Source organism: Struthio camelus, chromosome 1 (assembly GCF_040807025.1).
Source record: "Struthio camelus isolate bStrCam1 chromosome 1, bStrCam1.hap1, whole genome shotgun sequence".
Classification (NCBI taxonomy): Eukaryota; Metazoa; Chordata; class Aves; order Struthioniformes; family Struthionidae; genus Struthio; species Struthio camelus.
Genome location: NC_090942.1, coordinates 22334945 through 22344414, shown reverse-complemented (window position 1 = coordinate 22344414; position 9470 = coordinate 22334945).

Below are 9470 nucleotides of genomic sequence, written 5' to 3'. Positions count from 1 at the left end.
ACCTACTTAGGGGAATCTCACGGGGTAGGGCCGTAGAAGGAAGAGGGGTCCAAGAAAGCTGGTTCAAGCATCACCTCCTCCAGGCTCAAGAGCGGTGCATCCCTCTGAGGAAGAAGTCGAGCAAAGCGGGCAGGAGACCTGCACGGATGAGCAAGGAACTCCTGGCAAAACTCCAACAGAAGAAGGAAGTGTATAGAATGTGGAAAAGGGGACAGGCCACTTGGGAGGAGTATACGGACATTGTCAGAGTGTGCAGGGATGCGACAAGGAAGGCTAAGGCCCATTTGGAATTAAATCTGGCAAGGGATGTCAAGGACAACAAGAAGGCCTTCTTCAACTATATCAGTAGCAAAAGAAAGGCTAGGGAAAATGTCAGCCTGCTGCTGAATGGGGCGGGTGCCCTGGTGACAAAGGAGGCAGAGAAGGCGGAGATACTGAATGCCTTCTTTGCTTCAGTCTTCACTGCTAAGGCCAGCCCTCAGGAATTTCAGAGCCTGGGGACAAGTGAGGAAGTCTGGAGAAAGGAAGGCTTTCCCTTGGTTGAGGAGGATCGGGTTAGAGATCATTTGTGCAAATTTGACATCCATGAATCCATGGGCCCCAATGTGATGCACCCGCAGGTGCTGAGGGAGCTGGCGGATGTTAGGCTCCATCATCTTGGAAAGGTCCTGGAGATTAGGAGAGGTGCCTGAGGACTGGGAGAAAGCCAGTGTCACCCCAGTCTTCCAAAAGGGCAAGGAGGAGGAGCCAGGGAACTACAGGCCTGTCAGCCTCACCTCCAGCCCTGGAAAGGTCATGGAACAGCTCCTCCTGGAGGCCATCTCTAAGCATGTGGAGGACAGGAAGGTGATCAGGAGTAGTCAGCACGGATTCCCCAAAGGGAAATCATGCTTGACCAATCTGAGAGCCTTCTCTGATGGAATGACTAGCTGGGTAGGTGAGGGCGGAGCAGTGGATGTTGTCTCCCTGGACTTCAGCAAGGCTTTGAACACTCTCTCCCATCACATCCTCCTAGGTCAGCTCAGAAAGTGTGGGTTGGATGAGTGGATGGACAGTGAGGTGGATGGAGAACTGGCTGGATGGCAGAGCTCAGAGGGTTGTGGGCAGTGGCGCAGAGTCAAGTTGGAGGCCTGTAGCGAGCAGTGTCCCCCAGGGGTCAGTCCTGGGTCCAGTCTTGTCCAATGTATTCATCAATGACCTGGAGGAAGGCACAGAGTGCACCTTCAGCAAGTTTGCTGAGGATACAAAACAGGGAGGAGTGGCTGACACACCAGAAGGCTGTGCTGCCATTCAGAGGGACCTGGACAGGCTGGAGAGCTGGGCAGAGAGGAACTTCCTGAAGTCCAACAAAGGCAAGTGCAAGGTCCTGCACCTAGGCAGGAATAATCCCACGCACCAGTACAGGCTGGGGGTTGACCTCTCTCTGTGGAGAAGGACCTGGGAGTCCTGGAGGACAAGTTAAGCATGAGCCAGCAGTGTGCCCTTGTGGCCAAGAAGGCCAACGGTATCCTGGGGTGTGTTAAGAAGCGTGTTGCCAGCAGGTGGAGGGAGGTGATCCTGCCCCTCTCCTCAGCCCTGCTGAGGCCTCACCTGGACTACTGTGCCCAATTCTGGGCTCCCCAGGACAAGAGAGACATGGCACTCCTGGAGAGAGTCCAGCGGAGGGCTACAAAGATGATGAGGGGACTGGAGCATCTCTCCTATGAGGAAAGGCTCGGCCTGTTCAGCCTGGAGAAGAGAAGACTGAGGGGGGATCTCATCAAGGTGTACAAGTATGTGAAGGGAGGGTGTCAGGAGGATGGGGCCAGACTCTTCTCGGTGGTGCCCAGTGATAGGATGAGAGGCAAGGGGCAGAAACTGAACCACAGGAAGTTCCATCTGAACATGAGGAAAAACTTCTTTCCTGTGAGGGTGACAGAGCCCTGGACCAGGTTGCCCAGAGAGCTGGTTGAATATCTCCTTCCCTGGAGATATTCAAAACCTGCCTCGACACGATCCTGTGCAATGTGCTCTAGGTGACTCTGCTTGAGCAGGGGGGTTGGACGAGATGATCTCCAGAGGTCCCTTCCAACCTTGGCCATTCTGTGATTCTTTGAACAGCTAAAAGGCATTTCTCACCACTGGGTGGAAATACATAAGAAGGAAACACAAACAAGTACTGTAGTACTTGTTGCATACAGGTTTTCATTTTAATTAAATCAAATTTATTTCAAAAAAATATATTAACTTGTTCGAAGTTTCCTTTGGAATATGATCAAAATTTGAACAGCATAATTTATAGGGCCACAGGTGGATGGCAGTCGACTTAAACTACTTGCATGCCTCAAGGATATCCTGATTGCTTTGAAATCTGATATACCATGAACAGGAGGATGAACAGTTGTCTAAATCCTTGAAAATCCATGCATATTCTGGATAGAAGAAGAAGAATGCATTCCTAGATTTACTAATCAACTGTGATACAATTCTATTGTAAGGTACAAAATGATTTTAAAACACTAAGGCTTTAGATATTACTGACTAGAAACTTTGTACATGCTTAAGACTATATAAGACATGCTTAAGAATATAATAAATTCCTCGGTTTTAAAACAGAATTTAAATACATGCATATTATATCCTTAAACATCCACAAATTAGAACTCAAAAGGCTTTATTTTAAAGTAAACCTCATCCAATTTCTTTTAGTCCTATTTCTGGAAATACTCATGCATATATCATAAGTTCTATGTCTTATCTCATACATAAAATGTTCAAAGATATCTCTGTGATGTTTATATTTGAATGAAGTTATGTAGACATGCATTATCTGTTTCTGGATGCAATTATAGACCTATAACGTTAGGGATCATAACTGCAAGTTCCAAATTCTCCAGTTAAGAAAGAAGATTTAACCCCCATACTTCTTTGTAACGGGATGAGCTGAATTAAGAACTAGGAATAGCTCTTAATGTTGCAAACACTTGTGGTGCTAGATATAAGGTAAAGATATTAATTATTCAAAATGATAATTAAATGGAATTGAAAGCTGCAGCAACTTCCTCAAAAGATGGTTTCTAGTTGAAATGAAAATGCGCAGGGACGAAAGGAATTTCTTTTGTAGCAGTCCATTTCTGGTAATGTTCTGTCTGAGAGAAGATTGCATTGATAGTACTAGGGTTGCATTGCTTGTTTTTCTTACGAGTTAAGACCAATTTTGCAGGGGGATAGATGACTTTCATTACTTAACTAAAAATAGTGAAAAAGCTTCAAGTAGCTGTTCCAGTTAAAAATTATCTGTGACATGACTATGAAACTTATGGAGGAATAAGACTAAAATCAGTGATGACCTGGCATTTAGATTTTTAGAATTTAGAATTAGAATGTAGATTTGGATTTTTCTGGAAACTCAGAATCAGCTTTGCAGGTCTAAAATGTAGGTTATGACTCAAATAACTCCTCCTGCAATGTGTGAAAACTTATTTTTTAATAACTTTGTTATGCAGTTGGATTTGTGAAGAAATATATTCTAGTGTTTTAAGGTCCAGAAGTGAGACCAAAGCAATTTAAATTCTAACTGTACCTCTGTCTCAGACTTATGGGAAATAGGACTGTGCTTTCTTATTTTTAAAATATCTTCGAGAAATAACAGTTGTAAGGCTACATTAATGAATAGGAAATATCCATTCAAATCTTGAGATAGAAAATAGTGTGGAGTGGCTGAAACTTACTGTTGATACTTTTATTTCCAATAGCCTAAAAGTGTTAACAACTGCAGTTGCAATATTTATGATTTTATAAATTCATCTGAGTCCACACACAGGTTAAGTCACCTGCATTTAGGTGTCTACATGTGTCTGTCTGAAAACTGAGTGCCTAAACTTCCACCTAAGTCAAAGAAGATGTAGGCCCAAAACTAATTTCCCATTCTTGGGTGTCTGATGCTGTTTGAGATAACCTAATACACCTGCCTAACCTTCAGTTGCTGCTATAGAAGGATGCAGGCCACTTGTAGGTCCCATGTCATATCTACCATCTCGGCGTGGATACCGAAAGGCATTTCAAAGGAACTAGATATCTACTGATCAAATGGAGTGAATTCAGTTGGGGCTAACAGCATGATTGCGCCCGGAGCACTTGCGTTGTGAGGACATGCTGAGGGAGCTGGGCTTGTTCAGCTTGGAGAAGGGAGATGGCTTTGGGGTGACTGAAGTGCAGCACCCAGTGCCTACAGGGAGTTAATCAAGGATACAGAACCAGGATCTTCACAGTGGATCATGGACAAGATGCAATAGATACAAGCTGAAACAGAAAGAGGTTCAGACTTGGTATAAGGAGAAATTTTTTTCCCCATGAGGACAGTCTGGCAGTGGAACAGGTTGCCCACAAGGACTGTGCAGTCTCCAAACTTGGATATTTTCAAAACCTAACTGGATAAAGCCCTGAGCAAGCAGGTCTAGCCTCTTAGCTGACCCTAGTTTGAGCAGAAGGTTGGACTGGATACCTCTGGAGGTCTCTTCCAACCTGTACTATTGTACTGTATTGCCTGTGTGTAGGCAACAGATTCAGCCCTTAGTCACTGCGGCCAGAGGAGCGGAGAGCTATTTAGATTACCAGATTGGTGCCTGTGATTCATGCATCCTACTTTAGATTGCCTTACCTTACAGTGAAGCACAGTACCTCTGAAGAAATTTGTATCTTTTGGCTGCATAGCATGCTGAGGGTGACTAGCTGAGACATAAATGTCTACTTTTTAGTCAAATGCATAACTAAAAGTCATTTTAGTCCATTTAGTCATGTAGTCCATTTTAGGCTACCTTTCAAGGTTCTTGAAGCTGCCTAAAATGGATGCTGTGAATCAGCTGTGTTGAGAAGAAAGAAAATAAAGAAAAATACGCAGAAAAAAAATATCAAAAAAGTAATACAGTCACCTTCCTGGAATAACTCAGTTTGGCAACTGATTCAGAAGATTTGTTTTGATTTTAAAGTGTAAGTACTCAGAGATACAGTATTTTAGCTGTCTGGTTTGCAATAAAATAAAATAAAATCTAAAATGAGCCCATTAATTTTACTGTAATAGCTGAAATTATTTGGTTAATTGCAGGGTAGCACTAATTAATTATTTAGCAGGTACGAAACAGACTCCTGTATATAGGGCTGGAGAAAAGGCTGCAGTCTCATTTAAATCTCATTAAAATTCTGTGGTGTAGACACATTTGAACAAATCTCTGGAGACAGAGAGCAGAGACAAATGGAACTGAGGAGGTTTTCACCTCTGCTAACTCTAGCTCAGGTCTGTGTCTGTTACTTCCCTAGGAGCTTGTCAGGGAAAGCCACTGACTGCTGTATCAGTATTGTTATTTCCCAGTTTCTGTCAATGCAAGTATCACAGATGCAAAGGGTAGGATTCTGCTCTGGATGAAGACACTAAAAAGTAGGAGTCTACATGGTGGTTACACATGAGCTGGATATCTGAGCTCTCGCTACAGTCTCTGGACAGCTAATTAATGGAGCCTGGAGAGATCTTCAGGTCATGCTAAAACAGACACATGGTACCCTATTACTCGGCACACAAGTAGATATCTAGAGCAATCTGTTTTGCCTTAGGGTATCTTGCTTGGCTTCCAGTTGCCACTCTAGAAGGATGTAGGTTTTCTGAGGGTCCTACTTCATATCTGCCAGCCCCCTGTGATCCCATGTTACTCATTTTCTTACCCTAGATGCTTTGTTACATTCAAAATTTGTGATGAACAAAATAATAGGGTATACACCCTCTGTATGGATCCAAGAGCTATTGGCTAGGTATTATTTGAGTCAAGTAGAACCAAAGCAGGTGCTAGCCCACTTAAATGACACTCTTCCATCAATGATTCAAAGTGTTCAATTTAAATAATTTTATTGATGGGTAATGCCCTCAGGGCTCGGACAGTACCATGTTATAGCTGTCTCTCTTATGTGAGATGCTTTTTCACTCTTCTGGTGACCCCTGGATGCTTGAGGCTGTTACCCTATCTCTCTCAGATGAGCAGGGTTGCTGTATCACGCAGCTAGCACCCTGCACTCATACTGGGAGGGGGTAAATGTCCGCAGTGTGGATTTCTTCCTCTTCTGGTCCTCGCCAGTTTTGGGGTTCCCTTGATGTTGTTTATATTGTTGTTTGTTTTTATATTGTTGTTTGTTGATGAGCTGTTGCCACACTCATGTAACTTGCACATTGTGCCCTCTCTTACCCATGGTCATTTGCTGGACCTCTGCCATAGATAGTATGGCAAGCGATAGCTGTGCTAAGGTAAGGATAAGCATTAGATCAGAAAAATTAGTAAAACAACCCAGGACAAATTCCAGCAAGTCCCAACAAATTCAAGGATTAAAGGTGGTAAACTAGGCCTGTGTTTAAGAAGTAACTGGCTGATGATTTGTACTTGCTTTGAAATTGTAGTAACTTTGCTTAGTGGCTAGAAGCAGCAGAACAAATTCTTGCAGTCCATGGTCTGTTACAATACCATATTTACTGGCTGCAAGACTACAGTCTATGTGTGGGCAACAGAATGAAGCCCTAGATCTCATCTGTACACTTGTATGTCTGGGAGTCTTTATTTAAAACTGAACTCCACCCACTGTTTCAAATACATGTGATGGTAGACAACTCTCACCCAGCCAAAGGACTGACATCATCAGTAATACTAGTAAATCTAACATAGTGTAAACAATGTTGGGAATTTTCAGAAAATGTCTTGAGCAGGCCTTTGCATTAATTTTCTTAAATTTCATTTGCCACCAGTGATTAAGTGGCAAAAGAATTTTTACATCAGATATAAGAATGGAGATCAAATACTTGGCCATTTCTGCTCCATTCAATTTACTATCAGTCATTAATCTTCAGGGTAATTTGAAAACTAGTCCCATTTCCTTAGAAAGATAGTCCAGATTCAAGATCAATTAATGATCTGGGCAGAAACGTGTGATTCTGTAAAACAGAGTAATTATAGAGAATGCAAAATTCAAGAGCTCTTGATTCACGGAATTATTATATTTTACCTCAGTATGTAACATGGTGTTACATGTGCAACATGGGTGTTCAATGTACACACAATGTGCATATATGAAATGGGTATGTATGAAATGTATTTGCATTATGAACATTTTGTCACATATTTAAGAAATATAGTTAACCAAAAATTAAAACTGCTGTATCAACATTTTTCCTGCCCTCCCAGACTTATCAGGGCATGTATTTTTATAGTTTAACAAGCTTTCCTATTAGATGTTGAAAAATGAATCTAGTTATTGACATATTTGAAGCATATTCAATTAGTCTTGATTTTGTATATTTGATTTAAAGGTTTTAGATTATTTGTTCCATGTTCTAACTTGACAACTTAGAAATTGAATGAAATTAACCTGTCAGGAAGGATTAATGAACTGATTTTGTTCACTAGTTTAGATGATTTACACGAATTCCACTGCAGCTGGTCTTGCCACTGAACCAATATTCATTTCTGAAAATGGATTAAAGGTCGATGTTACCAAATGTTATACTTTCATATACTAATTAACATTCATTTACCTATATGGGGGAGGGTGGAAGAGAAAATATGTTAAGCAGTGAACTACTCCGCAGTTTAATTAAATTCATATTGTTTCTTGTATTAAAGAATGAACACGTTCATAAAGCGTTAGTACACACATATCAAATACTGATAAACATAATTGATGGACAAAATAATTAATAGAGTGTTAATTAAGCCTATTTTTATTGCATCAAATATTCTGCAAGCCTACTTCTTACATATAGTACAGAACTATTTATTAACAAGGTGTGTTTCACTGAGAGGCTTAGTGAGCGTGTCAGTATGAAGAATACGCTTCTGCAGTCTGCTAGTAAGCTATGGAGTATTTTTCAATTTTGAATGTTCAAAATTTTTTGAATTCGCTCAAGCTAACGCCAGCATTGGAAGTCTGATAGATGGCATCAGCAGAAGGAGCAGGTTTTGGTGTGCCTGACAAATAAAATGCCTTCGTTCCTCACCATCTCAGACTCCAGCTGAGAGGGAGCAGAGGGAGTGCACACGCTGTGTGACTCCTTTTGTTAGAAATCAAAATTGCTCAGATTGCCAAGGTGGAAAAACTTTAAGTTATAACTTTATCTACATTACTTTATTACTTTTCTTCCTTCTAATAAGGAAAGCATAGGCAAATGTGAAGTATAGGAAACATTTGCAATAAATTTCTTCTTCTGTAAAAAAGTGTTAATAAATACGAGTTAAATATTAAAGAGTCAATTTTTCTACATATTCATAGGCAATTTGCAACACCTGACATCTATGTGCAAATAATATGTTACTGTTTATCCACCTAACTCTAGAGAGTCCATGGAGTTTGTTTTGCAGTTTGATTTTGACTGAGGTAACAGACTGTCTTGGCTGAGACTCCCAGGGACTTAGAGGTGATTAATGTGAAATAAATATTTCTTTTCTCTTTTAGAATCAGTTGACTGGAGACATCCCTGTTTTCAGTGGATGGGCACAGTCAATCAGTTGGTTACATGCATAGGCCATTAATATCAAGATTACTATCTAGATTCTATTAACAACTGCACTTATGTGGTTGTAATATGGAATAAGGCACAACTATGGTATAGAAAAGTGAGGAAAAGACTGTGGAATCAGGCAGAAGAAATTGCTCGGGAAGCAATACAGTAGAACTGGACTCGTGCTAGAGACAAAAACTAACTGGGAGTAACAGCAGAACTCTGAGGTCTGGCTGAGAAGTCGACAGGGAAACATTTTATCCTATGAAGAATATTTACTGCTGTTTCCCATTGTGTGCTCCAATTACTTTGTTTTTAACAGAAATTATTATTTTGGCATTTATTATTGTGATGTGGCCATTTCTTGAATTGAGAAAAAGCAGGCAAATGTAATTGTTGGCTTTTCTAGGCAATGCTGAATTTTACATAATATAGCTACCAACCCTGTATTAAAATTCAGTGAAAGACTCCTACTGATTTTAGAGTGCAAGACTTGACCTTTGGGTTTTATAACTACTAAGGAAGGTACTTTTCAGTTCTTTATAAAACATCATATATATCAATAGCTCTGTGTAAATAATACTTTTGGATTTCACTATTTCAGGGAAATATATCCTCTTCCTAATCTTACTGCTATATAAGCTATTATTTTTACTTCTTGAAAACTGTTGTAGCTTAAACAGGGGTAGTACAGAACCAGTAATTTCATTATTAGGGCAATGACTGTAAGTTCTTTACAAGCTGCAAGTCAAAACATTATTTTAACTTTTTTTAAATTTACATGAAAATGAATTTCATTTTGTGTGCAGCATGTTGCATTTTGTGTTGGAGTGATACTTAAAAAAAGACAGTTCATTAGGTAACTTCAGTGCACTGACAAACAGGCAGGATTAATGACCATTAAAACAATGACTCTTCAGTGTGTTGCTCCCACCACAGTATATTTCAGTATTAACAAGAC